The 18,426-nt window shown below is 45.6% G+C and overlaps 1 protein-coding gene across 3 annotated transcripts in view; it reads right to left on the minus strand.

The window, feature by feature from the left end:
* Window positions 1-18,426, minus strand: part of LOC136852420 (polyisoprenoid diphosphate/phosphate phosphohydrolase PLPP6) — a 131,164-nt gene that overhangs the window by 34,831 nt on the left and 77,907 nt on the right. The gene's annotated exons all lie outside the window — the stretch shown is intronic.

The raw sequence follows: 18,426 nt of genomic DNA on the forward strand, positions 1-18,426 counted from the left end.
ATTCACAAATTTAGTTTGGCACCTCTAACACGAAACCAACAATGAAGTGTATAGTATATAGTATAAAAATGGTATTTTCATTATAAAATAAGTTTTTAAATATACTTACCTGGTAGTTACATATATATAGCTTTATCCCGCCGATTCGTGCGCAGACGGCAGAAATTCAAAATTCACGGCAATCGCCCGATAGATGGTCAGGTGGCCATACCTGAGCGCCCTCTACCAGGTACTTAGAACCATTCCCAATTGTCCTCAGAAATTCCATGCCCCTGTTCTCAGAGGGGAGGAGGGAGGGACCTTTTATATATGTAACTACCAGGTAAGTATATTTAAAAACTTATTTTATAATGAAAATACCATTTTTAAATATCTAACTTCCATGGTAGTTACATATATATAGCTGATTGACACCATTGGTGGTGGGTTAGAGAACCAAAACACCATTGGGAATTCGTATAATTACTAAACACTAAATATTAGCTGTAAACATACTCTGGTTCTTACCTGATAAGGAAGCTGGCTTCATAATTATCCTGCCTCATTTGCCTGCATTCCTTGAGAGACCCAGCGACCCATCCAGGGGGCTGTAGAAAGTCTCTATGGGGCTGTCACACGGTCCTCGACCTTAACATGACTAGACCACCACCCTTGCTATCCTGGCATAGCCATGGACAAAGAGCTGACCACCTGACCCACTAAAATCACTAAATAACACACTCCATAAAACCTAACTTAGACTTGCAACCCCAGACTGTGGAAGGTTGCAACAACCTTCACAGACAACCTGTGAGTTCAAATCAAGAAAAAGGCAAGGGTATAATACAAAAAAAAAAAAAGGTTATAGGGTAGAGGCAGTAGTACCCTCTCCAACTACGGCGCCGGAGGCAACGTGACGGACCCAGGAACAGCAATCCTCATATTGGGTCTGTACTTCTTTCAGGTAACAATCTGCTGAAGATAGATTTGCTTCGCAAAAAAGTCGCTTCCAAAATCGATTTCATAGACCTGTTGTGTCTATAAGCCACCGAAGTCGCCACAGCTCTTACTTCGTGCGCTTTGACTTTGAGGATTGGGAAGCTTTTCTCGTCACATTCTTGGTGAGCTTCCCTTATTAAGTCCTTGATAAAGAACGCCAGTGCATTCTTTGATAAGGGTAACGAAAGGTTTCTTCACTGAGCACCAGAGGTGATCTGTCTGACCTCTCATGTTTCTGGTCCTCTGTAGATAAAATTTTAGGGCTCTAACTGGACAAAGGCCTCTCTCTTTTTCCTGTCCTACTAAATGAGACAGCCCTGGTATGGAAAAAGATCTGGGCCATGGTTGAGAAGGGTTCGTTTTTAGCGAGAAAACCAAGTTGAAGTGAGCAGACTGCATTTTCCCCATTGAAGCCTACTTTCTTGCTAAAGGCTTGTAGTTCTCCTACCCTCTTGGCTGTAGCCAAAGCGACCAGGAAAAGGGTCTTCTTAGTGAGATCCTTCCATGAAGCCTTGTCGAGAGGTTCAAACCTATTCGAGGTTAAAAATTTTAGGACTACGTCCAAATTCCAAGAGGGGTCGGGTTGTCCTTCCTCTTAACTGTCTCAAAAGACCTTATGAGATCCGTGAGGTCCTTGTCTCCCGACACGTCAATATTTCTGTGACGGAAGACGGAAGCAAGCATGCTGCGGTATCCCTTGATGGTAGATACTGCTAGGTTTCCTTGGGTTTTCAAATGCAGAAGAAAATCTGCCAGTTGAGTTAGAGAGGTACTGGAAGAGGAAATGTTATTTTTCCTGCACCATTCCCTGAATACGTCCCACTTTGATTGGTACACCTTGAGTGTGGACGTTCTCCTCGCTCTCGCGATGGCTCTTGCAGCTTCCCTTGAAAAGCCCTTCGCTCTTGCAAGTTTTTCGATAGTCGAAAGGCAGTTAGGTTGAGAGCGAGGAGATTTTGATGGTATCTCTCTATATGTGGCTGTCTGAGTAGATCGTTCCGACAAGGTAACGATCTGGGGGTGTCTACTAGCCACTCCATCACCTCCGTGATCCATGGTCTCATGGGCCAAAATGGAGCTATCAGGGTCATGCGGGCGTCGTTCGACTCTCTGAACTTCTTCATGACTCTGTCTAGGATCTTGAATGGAGGAAAAGCGTACATGTCTAGTTCCTCCCAATTCATGAGGAAGGCGTCCACTGCCACTGCTTCCTGGTCTGGGACTGGAGAGCAGTAGACTGGTAACCTCTTCGTTCTCTGTGTCGCAAAGAGGTCTATTGACGATTCTTCCCACAGATTCCAAAGCCTGTTGCACACATCGTGATGTAAGGTCCATTCTGTCGTGAGAACCTGTCTTCCTCTGCTGAGAAGATCCGCTCTGACGTTCTTTCTCCCTCTATGAAGCGGGTGATCAGAGTTAAGTTGTTCGTTTCTGCCCACAGCAGGAGATCTTTTGCTGCCTCGTAAAGGGAATCCAACGAGTGCCACCTGTTTCCTGATGTAGGCCAACGTTGTGGTGTTGTCTGCGTTGACCTGTACAATCTTGTTCTGGACCTTCTCCTGAAAGTGGACTAGTGCAAGATGAATGGCCACCAGTTCCTTGACATTTATATGCCATTTCTTCTGATGGTTTTCCCATAGACCTGAGATCTCGCCCTTCCCCAGCGTTGCACCCCATCCCATGTCCGATGCGTCTGAATACAACACTAGGTCGGGGTTCTTTTGTTGAAGTTCGAGGCCTAATTGAAGTTTTTTGGGTCGTTCCACCAACTCAAATGATTTTTGATTCCCAGAGGATCGGAATCCACGTCTCCAGATCTTGGCCTCTTTTCCAATAGCTTGACAGATGGAACTGAAGTGGACGTAGATGTAGTCTTCCCAGGAGACGAATTGTTCGATCGAGGAGAGGGTCCCCAGCAGACTCATCCACTCCCTCGCCGAACAGGTCCATCTCCCTAGAAAGAGCTTCACCTTTTCTAAGCAATCTAGAATGCGTTTCGGGGCTGGAAAAGCCCGAAAAACCACTGACTGAATCCTCATCCCCAGGTAGATGATGTCCTGTGAAGGCGTTAGCTGTGATTTGGCTAGATTTACTACCAGACCTAACTGTTGCGTCAAATTCATTGTAACTTGTAGATCCTCCAGACACTTTGCTTGCGATCTGGCTCTGATTAGCCAATCGTCCAGGTACATCGAAATCCGTATCCCTTTTAGATGTAACCAGTGAGCTACGTTCGATGCCACTCGAGAGAAAACGTAAGGAGCCGTGCTTAGTCCAAAACAAAGTGCTCTGAACTGATAGGTTGTCCCGAGATGCACAAACCTCAGATATTTTCTGTAGTTCGGGTGAATTGTGCGTGAAAATACGCGTCCTGTAGGTCTATCGAAACCATCCAGTCTTCCTGTCTGGTGCCTGCTAGGACTGACGCGAGATGTCTCCATGGCAAACTTGACTTTGCTTACATACTTGTTCAGTGGACTTACGTCCAGAACTGGTCTCCAACCCCGAGTTCTTGGGTACCAGAAAAAGTCTGTTGTAAAAACCCTCTGACGAGAGGTCCTTTACCTCTTCTATTGCTGCTTTTGATAGCATCTGGGTCACCTGTTCTTGAAGAGCTGCTGCTTTGCTCCCCAGTAAGTAGCTGTCAACTCTAACGGTTCTTGTGAAAGAGGGGCTTCCTTAGGAAGGGAATCTTGTATCCTTCCTTCAAAACTTCGACTGTCCATACGTCCGCTCCCCTTTGGCTCCACTCTTGCCAAAAGTGGGATAACCTGGCTCCCACTTGTGTCTGGAGGTTGTTGTGATCATTTCTTGGATTTGGGTTGCTGCTTGGGGTGCTTACGAAGTTGTCCTCCAGCAGCCATTCTCTGACTTCTCTCGAAAGGGCTCTCCCACGAAAGGGCTCTCCCACGAAAGGGCTGCGTAGGAGGAGCTTCCTTGTCCTTCCTGGCTAAAAAGTTTGCGGAAGAACTTTCCTAGCAGTCCTAGTGATCAGATCTTGCGTTGATTGTTGCGCAAGGGCTGCTGATAAATCCTTAACCAGCTCTGAAGGGAAGAGCTGTTTAGATAAGGAGCATACAACAGTTCAGATTTCTGAGCTATAGTCACTCCAGAAGACACGAACGAACACAGCATAGCTCGTTTCTTGATAACACCTGCTGTGAAAAGGGCGGAAAGTTCGACCGACCCGTCCCTCACAGCTTTATCGAGACAGGCAATAAGGTGCATTTGCGTGTCATTCTTCTGATCTGAAACCTCTGCAAGAGCTGCAAGAGTCCAGTCCATCAAGCTGAAGACTTCAATAGTTCTGAAGACGCCTTTCAGCAAATGATCCAACTCGAAGTGGACCACAGAACCTTGGCTTTTGTCATGGCTGTTCTCCGTGAAGAGTCAACGAGTCTGGAGAAGTCCCCTTGGGAGGAGGCAGGAACTCCCAAACCGAGAGCTTCCCCAGTCTCGTACCACACGCTGGATCTAGAAGCCAATCTTGTCGGGGAAAGGAAAAAGTTGTCTTTCCTTGTTCCTTCTTCTTCAAAATCCAATCATTCAGTGTCGAAAAGGCTCTCTTCACTGATTTGGCCAACACTGTCTTCTTGAATGAGGAAGACTTCTGGGGTCTACCCATCAAATATTGCGAGGAGGACTCCAGGTACGGCCTGTTGAAAATCGTTAGGAAATAAGTCCGCCAAAAGAGTAAGAAGTCTTTTCAGATCAGCGGCATGAAGAGTTTCTTGAGTTTCCTCTTCCGAGATCTCTTCCAAAGGATCCGCTATTTCCGATGTCGAATGAGTGGGAGAAAGCGTGTGTATCGTGCTGCTTTGCGTGCGTCACGCATGCGTCCAACTTGCTGCGAGGGAGCTTCACGATCCTTGTCCCCTCCCGTCACTCGTGCGGCTTGTTGCGGGAAGCGTCTATGAGCGCTGCAACTTGCCGCGAGTTTTGCGTCTTGCTGGCTGTTAGCGTCTTGTTGTTCTGATTCTTGCCTTACCCTCTTCTTGGGTCTGTTGACGTCCTTAGATTCCTTCTTGTGTGTTTCTTCTCTTAGTCCTTGCGACTTGTAAGAGTCAAAAAGAGACGCAAGGGACTGCTGGACTTCCGACAAGAACTTTACTTGAGGTGCCACTTGCTGCTGGGAAACAACTGGAGATGGCACTGCACCAGCTTCCACAACTTCGGAGACTCTAGCTGGGATCTTTTGATGAAGAGGTGGTGGCGCAGCTTGCGACACGTCCCATTCTGGGGGGCGGGGAGAAGCGTGAACTGAAGTAATGTATACATCTTCTTCCTCCGGCGAGATATGCGTCTTACGCCTCTGTTTAGGTGCAGAAACGCCGTCTTCTTCCGACAGGAATCTCTCTGAGAGCTCCATTTGCTGCAAGAGGGTTGTTGGAGCGGGAAGGGGACCTGCGTCTCTTGATAGGTCTAGATTCTAGTGATTAGACGCCAACCACGTCTGGGTCTTGCGTCATCCGAGGAAGACGAACACGTCCTCATCTCGCCTTTCCTGCGGCGAGGGGAGCGCCCTGGGATGCGTCAACAGGATCGCTCGAGGGCGTCCGCTCGTTGTTCAACGTCTCTCACCTCCCTTAGCCTGTCGACGTTCCTTCTCCCAGGGGTTGGGGAGCATGGAAGAGGTCTAGGGCTAGGAGCGTGACAGACACGAACGGACGCACCCTCCACTGCACTAACACTGTCACCGAACTTTTGCTGCAAACTATGCACTGCCCCCCACATCACTTCCCTATCCAAAGAAAGGGATTGCACAGAAACTCCTATGGCCGAAATAGCAGCCATTATATCCTTTAAAGACGGATTACTTACTCCCGACTCCGCAGGGAGGATCGGGTACTATAACCTTAGGGTTAGGATCAGGAATATTAGTATCAGACAAGTTAGAAAGGACTTGACTATCAGAAGACCTAGCTGAAAGGACACTGGAAGATCTAGCTCTCCTAATTCTGTCCTTTTCCAATCGCCTCACATAGCGATCATACTCTCTCCACTCTTTCTCGGACAAACTTTCACACTCCTTGCATCTATCATCAAATGCACACACATGATCTCTGCATTTCTTACAAACTGTGTGGGGATCAAGAGCAGCCTTGGGAAGCCGGTTCTTGCATCCCCTAACACACATTCTAACAACAGGGTCAGCCATCTTGAAAAGCAAGTACAAAGAACAATTGTTACAGTCAGAAACCGACCAAATAGGCTAACAATGAGAAAAGAAAAATCCAGGGAAAATCCAAAATCAGCAAAAGCCATCAACAAAAACCAAACAAGTAATGGGTACTTCACCAATTGTAGTACAGCAAACCAAAGTAGAGCGAATTTCCAACGTGTTGATAGAACGACGGCAGGGAATTTCTGAGGACAATTGGGAATGGTTCTAAGTACCTGGTAGAGGGCGCTCAGGTATGGCCACCTGACCATCTATCGGCGATTGCCGCGAATTTTGAATTTCTGCCGTGCGCGCGACGAATCGGCGGGATAAAGCTATATATATGTAACTACCAGGGAAGTTAGATATTTAAAAATAATGATTTTTATGATCAAATAAATTTTTTAGGTACTTACCCTTCATCGTTAGCTTTAGTTGTGGCTACTTGGTGCAGGTTTGACAAGTGTTAAAATTGAAACAATTGTTAACAAGCAAAAAGCTCCCAATAGTTACTCCCCCACCCTTTAGGGGGAGGGGTTAAGACGGCAAGTGTTTTGGTTCAACAGTTGTCTCTTAACCTCCTAAGAGGGGAGGAGGGAGGGATCTCAATCATGGAAGATAGGTACCTAAAAAATTGATTTTATCATAAAAATAATTATTTTTGAGGTGAAACTTACCATCCATCTTTAGCTGACTCCAACACTGCGTGCTGGAGGAGGGCCAGAGATTTCATTATAACCAAATTATCAGATATTAGAAATATCCTTACTGCTGCTTACCTGATGCATATGATCCCATGGCAAGTACTTGTCAGAGAGGATCTTCATCAAGTGAGGTCAACTATTAAAAGGTGGAATGTGGACCCTGAATATAGCCATTGGTTGAGACTCTGCAATGCAAAATGGCAAGTTTAGGCTCTGTGCCTCAGGCCTGCAGGTTTGATGGGAGCTAAAACCTAAACTAAACACGATCCCTAAAGATTTATCGCCTACGTAGCTGAGTTGCTGTGGCATCTCACACCCAAAAGAACACCACCATTTTCTCACAAAAAAGGTGGTTCTAGATCAGCTCAGGGTAACTTTCTCCAGTGAGGAGTAATGGCTCGGCAACATTAGTCCAACATTATTTACTCTAATGAACTTCAATTGTCCCTGCCTAAGAGAAACAAAGCTATTACAACTAAGCACAATCCTGCAGTCAAAATAAAGTAGAGTATCACATTACCATGTACGAACTCCAATACATAAGGTTCCTCACTTACCCAAGATGGGGTCAATAGTGAAAACCTATACGTACCTGTTCGTAACACAAAAGGGGAAGACTAGAAGAAATCTTCCCTGCTGCAACTATAGGCACTAGTGTACGTCAGTCCCTTTTGGATAAAGACTGTTCTCAAGCAGTTAGGAAAGAACACAGGGTTACACCTCCATTGTGCAGCCAAGACTTGACAGTCTAGAGAGGGGTGCTAATGAAGCCTAATCAATGTAGTTGTCGTTCTGACACTGTGCACTTTCGCCAACAAAAGGGGACAATCCTCTGGAGACAATGCATGGTGTGTTTCCAGGATTAAGGGTTAATAAAAAAAAAACCATGGCATCTAAGACCTAGGAACCTAAGGATTCTTGACAGTGCAAAATAGGTTCTTACACTGCTTCCTTAATGGTTAAGATGGCAGGTATAAATTCCTATAGCCCTAACAGGGCATCAAAATAACTCCTTTACGGGAGTCAAGGTCTCTAAAGCTGGGATAGAGAAAACCCTTGGAAGAGCTTTGGTCTTGACATCATCTTAGCATGAAAGGATGCATTAAAAGATAGTTCTGCTTCAGTATGTTAACACTCTACTAACAAATAAATAGCATGTAACCCACTTACTCTTCTGGCCGAAGCCACTGTCCCAGAAGGAGTGTTCTATGTAAAAGCCTTGAGAGAAGCCTCTCTCTAGGGTAGAAAGGAGGGCCACTAAGGAGTCTTAAACCAAAAACTAGGTTTCATAAAAGCAGCTTGGCAGAATTTCAGTACTCCAGCTGAAAAGCGTGAACAGTTTCGCTTATCTCAGCATGGATTATAGCCTAGATGTAGGAAACAGACAATCCTTCGTCATTTCTCAAGAAGTGCAGACCTTAAACATTGTTAATCTTGTTAATACAGGAATGCAGACAGGGCCTGCCTCTGAACTTGCATCATAAGCTATTCAGCTCCACCTACACTGAACAAAAATTAATATATGAAAAAAGTCCGTGATTGACGAATAAAAGTCTTTGAAGCTCAGGAGCTAAACAACAGTTCCATGAGGTTAGCCGAAGCATTTCGATATTTCTGTAAGGCTTTTTCCCTTCCCTGCCTGATGAAGCAGATTACTATGGAGGTAGTGCCTAGGAAATCTACTGAAAAGTGGAAGGGCCAGGAACCAAAGCATCCTCTGCCACCAAAGTGCAATTAGAAACACGGTGGAGTTCCTGGCAGTCCTCAACCCTAGAGTACCCCCTTCAACAGTGGAAACATAAGGAAGGCATACACAAATAAGTAATGAATGTCCAATCCTGAATTGGGGAAACAAAGATTCAGCTTAGCCGTTAAGAGATCAACAAGGAGTTGCTGAACACACTCTTATTGCCATGCAACCTATAGGGAAAGATCAAACGCAAGAAAGTACCTGTCCTGGATGACTTAACGTGTCCACCAAACATATGGTCAGCCAGTAAACAACTGAGGCTAATGTACCATATTCTTCTCCACTGTCCAGAGGCTAAAGTTCTGATGATTTATGCCCCCTACCTTCTAATATAAGCTAGAGAAGGCATGCCCAAGGAGACAGAAATTACTCAAAACCCTTCTGGCTAACCAACAACTCCTTGCAGTTAATGAGAAGACTCGTTTCTACTGGTGGCCACACCTACATGCAACACTCCCAATAACCACAAACCCCCTCCTCGTCTGAAGCAACTGCATACAGTAGGAGGTCTGGGTTCAGGGACTGTAGGGAAGCAAGAAGCAATACTAAGGACAATGACCAACGAAGGAAAGGGATCCATTCTTGGCTCTAACCTACAACTCAAGGTCTGGCCAAGTCTCAATTCATGCCAATGCAACTGAAGAGGTAACACCCGAAGTCAAGTACTTGGAACTGACTTCTCCACAGAAGACAAGTGGCTTAGGCAAAACAACCAGCATCCTAATAGGGGGAAGGCACCCTGAGGAGGAGAACTCTCTCATGATTAACAACAGATTGTCTATTCGAGCCTGTGTCTGAAAACCTTGAACAGATAAGAATCAATCCCCATGCCCAGGTAGGTCACTCTTTGCATAAGTTAGAGAGCATAAGGCCTTGCCAAGTACAGGCTCTCTTGTCCTCACACAAACCCTGTGGACTTCACAAAGATAATCTGTGCCCAGATACAGAAGTAACTTACTTCTAATAAGAAACCAAACATGAAGGGGATAACACCCCAACAAATACTTGGGGCAAGGAACTGAGCCCGAAACCAAGAGCTCGACATTCATATCTTTCCACCAAAGACAAAGAGAAGGTACTTCCAGAAAGTTGGTGAATGGGGACATGAGTACACGCATTGCGATGCACCCATAAACATTCATGTCCTTTCTCCACGGAGGTTGACAACATGGAAAAATAGAAACAGTAGGCCACTGAGGTTGAAGCCTGTACGTGTAGGGCCATCATCCAAACTCCTACGCCTGGCATTAATACCCTGTGTAAAAAGGCCAGCAAGGTAGCTGTTACTTCCTCTAAAGCTGTCTTCTCTAATGGAGAAAAGACTTCCTGACCAACAATTGTCTCTTCTCTAGGGTGCTCTGTATGACTGAAAGGTTGAAGAGGCAGTGAATTCCTAAAAGGAATACAAAAAAAACCTTCCAAGGAACTTCCTATACCAGGGTGTATACAACAAGTGTTCCTTCACTTGAGAGAAGAGGTCCAATCTGGAACCACCGGCACACAAATCCTCAAGGAGCTAATCAGATTTAGGAATCTCGATATAGTGGAAGAAATGCACAACCCACTTTGGTAGAAGAAAACTGGATCCTTGCCGCCAAAAAACAAAAAAAACACTTCTTCCCTCCTGAGCCTGGAAGGAAGACTGGGGAAGGAGGTAGAATTGCCTCAAAGTGTGTTTACAGAAAGAGAAAGAGGAGGGATTTCCCTCAGTGGACTGGGAGAGGAGGAGAAAAGTACTAATTCGGTCTTCAGTGTCTCCCCCAGTCCCCGTAGCCATCGAAAACAGGTAGCTTCTTGTCTATTTCTTCCCAAAGGATGAGCTGAGACACAAGCAAGTTCACCTATCCCATCCAAAAAAAAAGGCCCTGTTAAGGAAACAAAAACCTTCAGGGCTTAGCAAGGATCCCTGGCCCAAGGAGGGAGTCTGCCAAACTCCTACAAACAGGAACAGTATCCAGCACAAAGCACTGAAGAGAGTAGCTTCGATGACATTAGCCAAAGTTAATACATTCCTGGGCTCCTAAAACGAGAAAAAAAACTGCCGTGTGGACTTGCCGCCTGCCATCCGGACTGACAGACAACCTCGCTGACTCGCTGCTGGCTTCAGATTCGTGCGAACTCCCAGACACTGTACAAACTCAACACTGTTTACAGAAACTCACAGACTAACAGGAGAAAACTAATATCTGGCACACTGAGCCTAAGCTTTAAAAAGTCCATAAAAAAAATACAAAAGAATGGGCACTGAGAAACAGCGGCCTACTCAAAACAAACTAGGACCATCAGTGATAAAAGCTGACTCTGATAGCCTAACTACAAACCAAGGGCTGCTAGTGATGGATGCAGGCGCGACACCATGCACGCTAGCAGGAGCGAAACCTTGCGCTAGCAGGCGTGGCACCTTGAACCCTGGCAGGTGCTGCGCCTTGCACCCTGGCCAGTGTGGTGCTTTTGCTGGCAGCACTCACAACCGAACACGATCGGTTATCTGGCTCAATCTAACTGTCCATGGAGGACTGAAAGCAACGACAGGAGACACAGGACACAGTCCTTGAACATCCTGGAATATTAGTCCTCATTTGGAAACACCCGGAACTATCAGGCCTGTTGACAAGTGGAGCCAGTGGGACAGGCCAAGGCTGCATCCACGGAGCGGCCAAAGGGACGAGGGACACTGTCCCTGCCAGTGCAATGGACACATACATGTAACGACTCAAATAGTTACATACAATTCAATTCTAGACTTAACCGAATCCATGTCATACATTAAATTTAGCCTACTACCTCATCTACTATTTGGGCGTAGGATCTATATCTACTAAGAAGAAACTACTGTATAGACTTATCTCTAACTTCTTGACCAGGTGTTAATTCTAAAGAAAACCTAGATTCAAGACTGTTCTTTTACTCTCTCCAAGTCTAACTTTTTTCTTCTAATTAGGCAATTTATTCTCCTTAACTCTTCCAAAGACCAAACCTTGCAATGATCACGAAGGTGTCTGAAACGTAAATTATTTCTAAATGATCCATGTTAGTTCATGCGTATGTACGTCAATTACTTAATATGCATGTCAATTATCAATCTGGTCTTGTAACTTACCTTACAAAATCTAACAGATTTCAGGGAAGATAGAGAAGAAGGATCCTTATTGCCAAATACAGACCAAAACCATATGATCAATCATTAACCCAGAAAACAAATACGAATTTTAGTTAACTTGTCTATACGTATGACCACTTTCACCGACGAGACGAATGATGAACTAAAACATTCACAGTCTTAACCGCTCCCCCTAAAGGGTGGGGGAGTAACTACTGGGAGCTTTTCGCTCGTTAACATTTGTTTCAATTTTAACACTTGTCGAACCTACACAAAGTAGCCGCAGATAAAGCTAATAATGGAGGGTAAGTTTCACCTCAAAAATCAAAGATGTCAATAAGCTCAATTTTATACAGGCTAAACTAAAATACTCCACCATCTTAGTTAGTTCTTGAAATATCAGTCCTACACAATTAGACATAAATCCATGAATGAGCAAGGATCCTTAGCATTCTGTGTATGACCTGAAAATGATGGTATGATGTAGAATGGTCTCCTTTTCCAGACATCTACAGCTTGGTGATGAAGTCAGCCTTCTTTGGGTAAATCCTCCTGACAAGTAATGTAGCTCCTTTACTTATTTCAAAGATGCAAATGCAAAGAAAAATTGTCTTCAGTGCAACATCCAGAAGAGAAGCTACATAGCTCCAAGAGTTCACAGAGAACCTTAGTATGACTGTAAAACCAGAGAGATATCCTTTTGGAGTTTTCAAGGTGTCCATATTCTGTTTTGGGACTTCCTTAAAATGCTTGCATAACTATGATGAATCTGCTGGGAATGACAGATCTGTGTCCCAGGCCTTAGTGATCTGGGATAATGGAGATCTGGGATAATGCAGATCTATAGCCATCTATAACAGAAACTGGTAGGCATTTAAGGCACTGGAGAAACAACAGGAAGTCTGCTATCTGGGAAATATAGGCACTGCTTGATCAATACATCTATTATACCATCCACATAAGATCTTCCATATGACTGCTACAACTGAGGAGTGGAACAACTACATGGCCTCATGACTGCCTTTCAGCCCTTTCAAAAAAAAAAAAAAACCATAATGTCTAAAGCGTTGCTGGAATACCTCGAAGCATGAAGGTTAAGAATCACTACTGGAGAGCTCAGAGTCATGGGGTACAGCCTCACCTTCTTCTTATCCTAAATTTGTGCAAAGTGGGATAAAGTGCAAGGTTTTGTTGAAAAATATCATCCTGAAAAAGCATAAACTAATTGTATTACATACCTTTGAATGCCAAAGCTATCTCTCAATTTAAGAATATTTTAAAACCCAGTAAAAAACAAACATCATTAGACAGGCTTTTAGTGAGAAAGGAACAATGAATGTCAAGAAGAAAGCAGCAGAAATAGCAAATTTTTAAAGTAATTTTTATTTTTCCTAGGTATAATTACCACAGCTTTCATAAATGGAGTAACCAGTGCTTGTTGTGCTTTGGCCGGATGTACTGACCAATAAAAAAATTCCTATTGGGTAGGCCTACTGGCATCGCCGTAACCTCTACGGGCCTAGCTAGTACATTGTGGGTGCTAGTTCGCTCACATACGGATTCCGAGCCAGGAAGAAAAACAGGGTAGATCAGCCAGACAAGGGGAGGCTGAGGTGGGTACGCATATACTTAGGGATACGAACCTGCAATTTCATAAATGGCTTCCTTCTTCCCAAGACTTGTATGATCTGTTGAAGTTCATGTCCTGAGGAAATAGACCTGTTACTCCCTGCTCCTGTGGGAATTTGAACCTTTTGTGAACTTGGTTTGACCTGGTGGGGTTGTTGGTATAGTGAGGGGTGTGGAGTGCCATTTGTGGGGATCCCACAAATGGCACTCTACACCCTCACTATACCAACAACCCCACCAGGTCGAAATAACCAAGTTCACAAAAGGTTCAAATTCCCACAGGAGCAGAGAGTAACAGGTCTATTTCCTCAGGACATGAACTTCAACAGATCATATAAGTCTTGGGAAGAAGGAAGCTTTGTAGTATTCACCTCTTTCCTCCTATTTTTCCTTCGACAAGCATTTGATGGTTGGCCCTGTTACTCTCCCATGGCCCCCACCAGGACATAAGGGGGTCTTTAAGCAGAGCTCCTCCTGCAAGACTCTACATTCCTTATGGCACCTGCTGGGCAGCAACTGTGGCGACCAGGTTAAAGGGGTCTTGGGTCTTGAGAGGCAAGTCTCTGCGCTAGAAAGCAGTGAAGGTGGACTGCCTCTTCCACACTCCTGCCTTCATCACGTGGAGGATGGAGATGTTTTTCCTATAGACAACCAATGGTCCTATCCCTCAGAAGTTGTGGGCCCTCACTTTCCTCGGGGGTTCCCCATCTTCTCAGGCACCAAAGTACTCCTTGGCATGACTTCTTACAACCAAGAGATAGTGTTTTTCAAGACCAACTTCTTCTTTCAGCCTTTACTAACAAACAGCCTCTTACAATGTGGTCAATATGGGGCTGTCCATTTTAGGTAAAGTCTGACAGCACTCACTAGGTAAAAGAGCATTCCATCCTTGTCTCTAATGACAAAGTCTCTCAAGGATGGAATGGAGAATCTCTCGAACTTTAAGTCAAGGATCACTAGGTTTGTGTTTTGGCCACAAACTCTAAAGACAAGGAGGACCAAGCCCCTGATGCAAGACTTTGTAGGAGAGACCATGAAGCTCTCCCACTCTCTTGGCTGAGGCAAGTGTTAGGGCCCTGTCTCCAGCCATCTTCTGGGGCTTGTAAGGGGGGCCTCGCAAACTTGCCAAGGCCCTTTAACATCCCACACAGGGAACTCAACTTATCTACGGGGCACATCCTGATAACCTTAATCAGGGCCAACATAACGACCAGTGGGTCGTTATGCAGGTTCTTTAATATACTCAGGACGGGGCTGTCATGACTGACGGCAGATGCAACAAACAAAGGAGGGAAAACAACAAAAACAATAAAATGAGCTTAAAATTAATTTATTTACAAGTGAGTCAGGTCTGGCAAAAGATAAAACCATAAATACAAAAAAACCAAAAGGCAGCACTAAACAAAATCCAGTTAAAATAAACAAAAAAAGTAGCTTTAAAAAAAAAGGCAAAAATAAACAACAGCAGGCAGAAAAAAAAATACCAAACATACGTCCTCCATCGGGTCACCAAGACAGCCCTCAGCTGCACAACAGGAACAAGACCCCACAAACCAGAATACCCCGATGGAGACGCCAGGACAGCCACACGCTGTCATCAGGATGAGCAGCTCGTGGTCACACGACTACTCATGGTCACACTCCACCTCACGCCGTGCTCCACCGTAGCCGTGCTCCAATTTGCTGCTCATAAACTCGACCAACGCCGACTCCAAAAACTGGCTTGCTGCCACTGCTACCTTTGCTGCCCTACCAGACCCGACTAGAAAGAAAACGGCAGCTCACCGACAGAACATCAAAACAAAAAAACTTGAAGGTAAGGAGGCAGCAATCCACAAAGGGAAAGCGGGGAACCAGCAGTTCCATAAAACCATCCTTAACGTGACACCTCCCCCTAAAAAAAGAAAAAAAAAAAGACTCTGATCCCCTGAACAATCCGCCAGCCAAAACAGAGCCGCCCTGTCACAGTCGCCATTGTAATGACCCCACAGGTTCTTTAATATACTCAGGACGGGGCTGTCATGACTGACGGCAGATGCAACAAACAAAGGAGGGGAAAACAACAAAAACAATAAAATGAGCTTAAAATTAATTTATTTACAAGTGAGTCAGGTCTGGCAAAAAGATAAAAACCATAAATACAAAAAAAACCAAAAGGCAGCACTAAACAAAATAAAGTTAAACAAACGATTAACGTTCTAAACCTTAAAATTTAAATAAAAGGCAAATAAAAACAACAGCAGGCAGAAAAAAAATACCAAACATACGGGGTCACTAAGACAGCCCTCAGCTGCACAACAGGGACAAGACCCCACAAACCAGAATATCCCGATGGAGACGTCAGGACAGCCACACGCTGTCATCAAGGATGAGCAGCCGTGGTTTCATGGTCACACTCCACCCACGTCGTGCTCCACAGCCGTGCTCCAATTTGCTGCTCATAAACTCTCAACGCCGACTCCAAAAACTGCCTGCTGCTGCTGCCACTGCCGCTACCTTTGCTGCCCTACCAGACCCGACTGGCGAAAGAAAACGGCAGCTGAACATCAAAACAAAAACTTGAAGGTAAGGAGGCAGCAATCCACAAAAGGGAACGAGCGGGAACCAGCAGTTCCGCCAAACCATTAACGTGACAGTTTCCAAGAGGAGGATAAGCCGATGCCCACTGGTCTGAACACCTACACGAGGGTTGCCCTGTATCCTTCCACCATGACCACCAAGAGGTTCTTCTGCTGTAAGTGACAAGGAAGTCAGCCACCCTTTGTAAAGAGGCAGTGAGTGGAGAAAGGCCCCTTAGATGGCACCAATCACAAAAGACAACCCATTTCCCTTGGTATACATCTGCTGATGACAGCCTAAGGGTGTTGGAGGCTACCCTTGCAGTGTCTCTCAAATAGCCCTTCTTTTGCAGGAGTTGCTTGGTACCCTCCACTTGGGACGTTGGAGGGAGCTCACTACTTGATGGTGTCTCCTGCTGTTTCTGTACAAGAAGGCTGGGAGTCCTTAGCACACTGACTACCATAGCCAGAAGGTCAACATACGACTCTGTCTGGGGCCAGGTGGTGGCCACCAATGCCATCCTCAGACCTTGGGATGTGCAGAGTCAATTCAGGACCTCTCTCTGCTGACTGAAGGGGGACAAGCATACATATTCAAGTTGTCCCTATGGTGTTGCATCACAGCCCTTGGGTCTCGTAACAGAGAGCAGTAGAGTAGGAGTTTGGTGTTCCGTGGCGAGCAGATCGATCATCAGGCCTGCCCACAACTGCAGGAGGGAAGTCACTACCCCATGGTGCAGCAACCACTGTCCCCATAATCTGGTTTTCTTTGCTCAGTTGGTCCACCACCACATTTCTCTTCCCAGGGACATATTGTGCTGGCAGATCTACCCCCACTTCTTCCAACCAGTCATGCAGTCACACCACCAGTGCACAAAGCTTGGGAGATACCATCCCTCCTTGCTTGTTGATGTAGACCACTAAGGAGGAGTTGTCACTCATCACAACAACCGAGTGGCCCTTTTCTTCTGTTAGAAATGCTGCATTGCCAAGCGCAATGGTCTTATTTTGAGGAGGTTGATGTGCTAGCACTACTCCTCAGTCCCCAAAATCCTTGAAATGCACTCACCATTCAAATGAGTTCCCTACCCACTTCGGGAGGCATCAGAAAATACCAACATCTTTTGGGGCAGTTTGTTGAGAGATACTCTTGTTGGTGACTGATGGGGTCCAGTCACCACGAGAGGTCCTGTCTCATCTCCATCACTAGGGATCTGTTGTTGTGATGACTTCTGTGGCCTCTGCCAACACTCCTTTGGTTGCCACTCCAGGGACCAGATGTGCACCCTTCCTCTGGGCACTAGCTTTTCTACAGAGACCAAGCAGCCTTTCAGTTTTTGCCACCGTCTCACTGACTGTGTGAGCTCCATCAAGAACTTTTTTGCCACCTTTTGCAGATTCTCTACCCAGGTCAGGGCTGGGATGTTCACTGGCATTGTGTCTATCCACATCCCCAGGTACTCAAACTCTGCTTGGGGACTAAGTCAGACATCAACAAGTTCAAGAGGACCCTCAATAGTTGGCACAACATCAAGACCTTGTTCCTCTCTCTCTCTTCAACATCTGAATCAAAGTGGCAAGGATTGGCTAGTTGTCCAGGTACCAACACAGCTGTATCCCTTGTGAGTGGGCCCAGTAGGATATCAGGTGGAACACCCAGGTGAACACCTGCAGAGCTGTTGCAAGTCTGAAGCAGGGGGCTCTCGAATGGTATGTCATCTCATGACAAACGAACTATAGATACTTCCTTGATATGTGGTAGATTGGTGTGTGGAAGTAGGCATCCTGTGGATCAATGATTATCTTATAGTCTCCCTTTCTTCTAGAAGCCAACACTAACTGCACAGTTTCCATTGAAAACATAGTCCGCTGCAGGAAGCTGTTAAGGCCAAAAGGTCTGCAACCAGTCACCACCTCCCTGAGGACTTCACCAGAAAGAGGTGGCTCTAAAACTGGTGAATGTTCCTCCACCATCTCTATTCCACCTCTACCTGGAGGGCCCTGTCCTTCGTCAATCTGGTCTTGTATTCTGAAAATGCGATCAGGTACAAGGACAGAGGGAGGGCTTTTCCTTTGAAGGGAAGTCTGTAGCTCTCCCTGAGGACCATGAGTGTCCATTCCTTCACCCCATAATTCTGCTACATCATCCAACACTCCACTAGGCTATCCCCCCCTACCCCCACCCATGGCAGATGGGATGAGGGGGGAGGGAAATCTTACTTTGTCTGCCTCAGTTGTCGGGAGGTCCTACAGGGATCAGAAGGGCCTGCTCTAAGCTGTATAGTCAACCTCTGCCCAAAGACTCTAGGCTAATAGCTTTGTTTCACTTATAACACCTAGGAAAGCATGTTGTCCCAGGGTCCTCCCACTTCATCTTGACCACCTTCTGCACTTTCTCCAGTGGGAACAAGTGAGGGGTGTCAAGGATGGGGTTATTTCTGAGGTTCAACCAATTCTCCCAAGACATCTGGCAGGGCATAATGGAGCGGATGGCCTCCCTCTTCTTGAGGATGGTGTTGGCTTTCTGTTTGTGTAGATGTTATTGT

This window comes from Macrobrachium rosenbergii, chromosome 3 (genome assembly GCF_040412425.1).
Source record: "Macrobrachium rosenbergii isolate ZJJX-2024 chromosome 3, ASM4041242v1, whole genome shotgun sequence".
Classification (NCBI taxonomy): Eukaryota; Metazoa; Arthropoda; class Malacostraca; order Decapoda; family Palaemonidae; genus Macrobrachium; species Macrobrachium rosenbergii.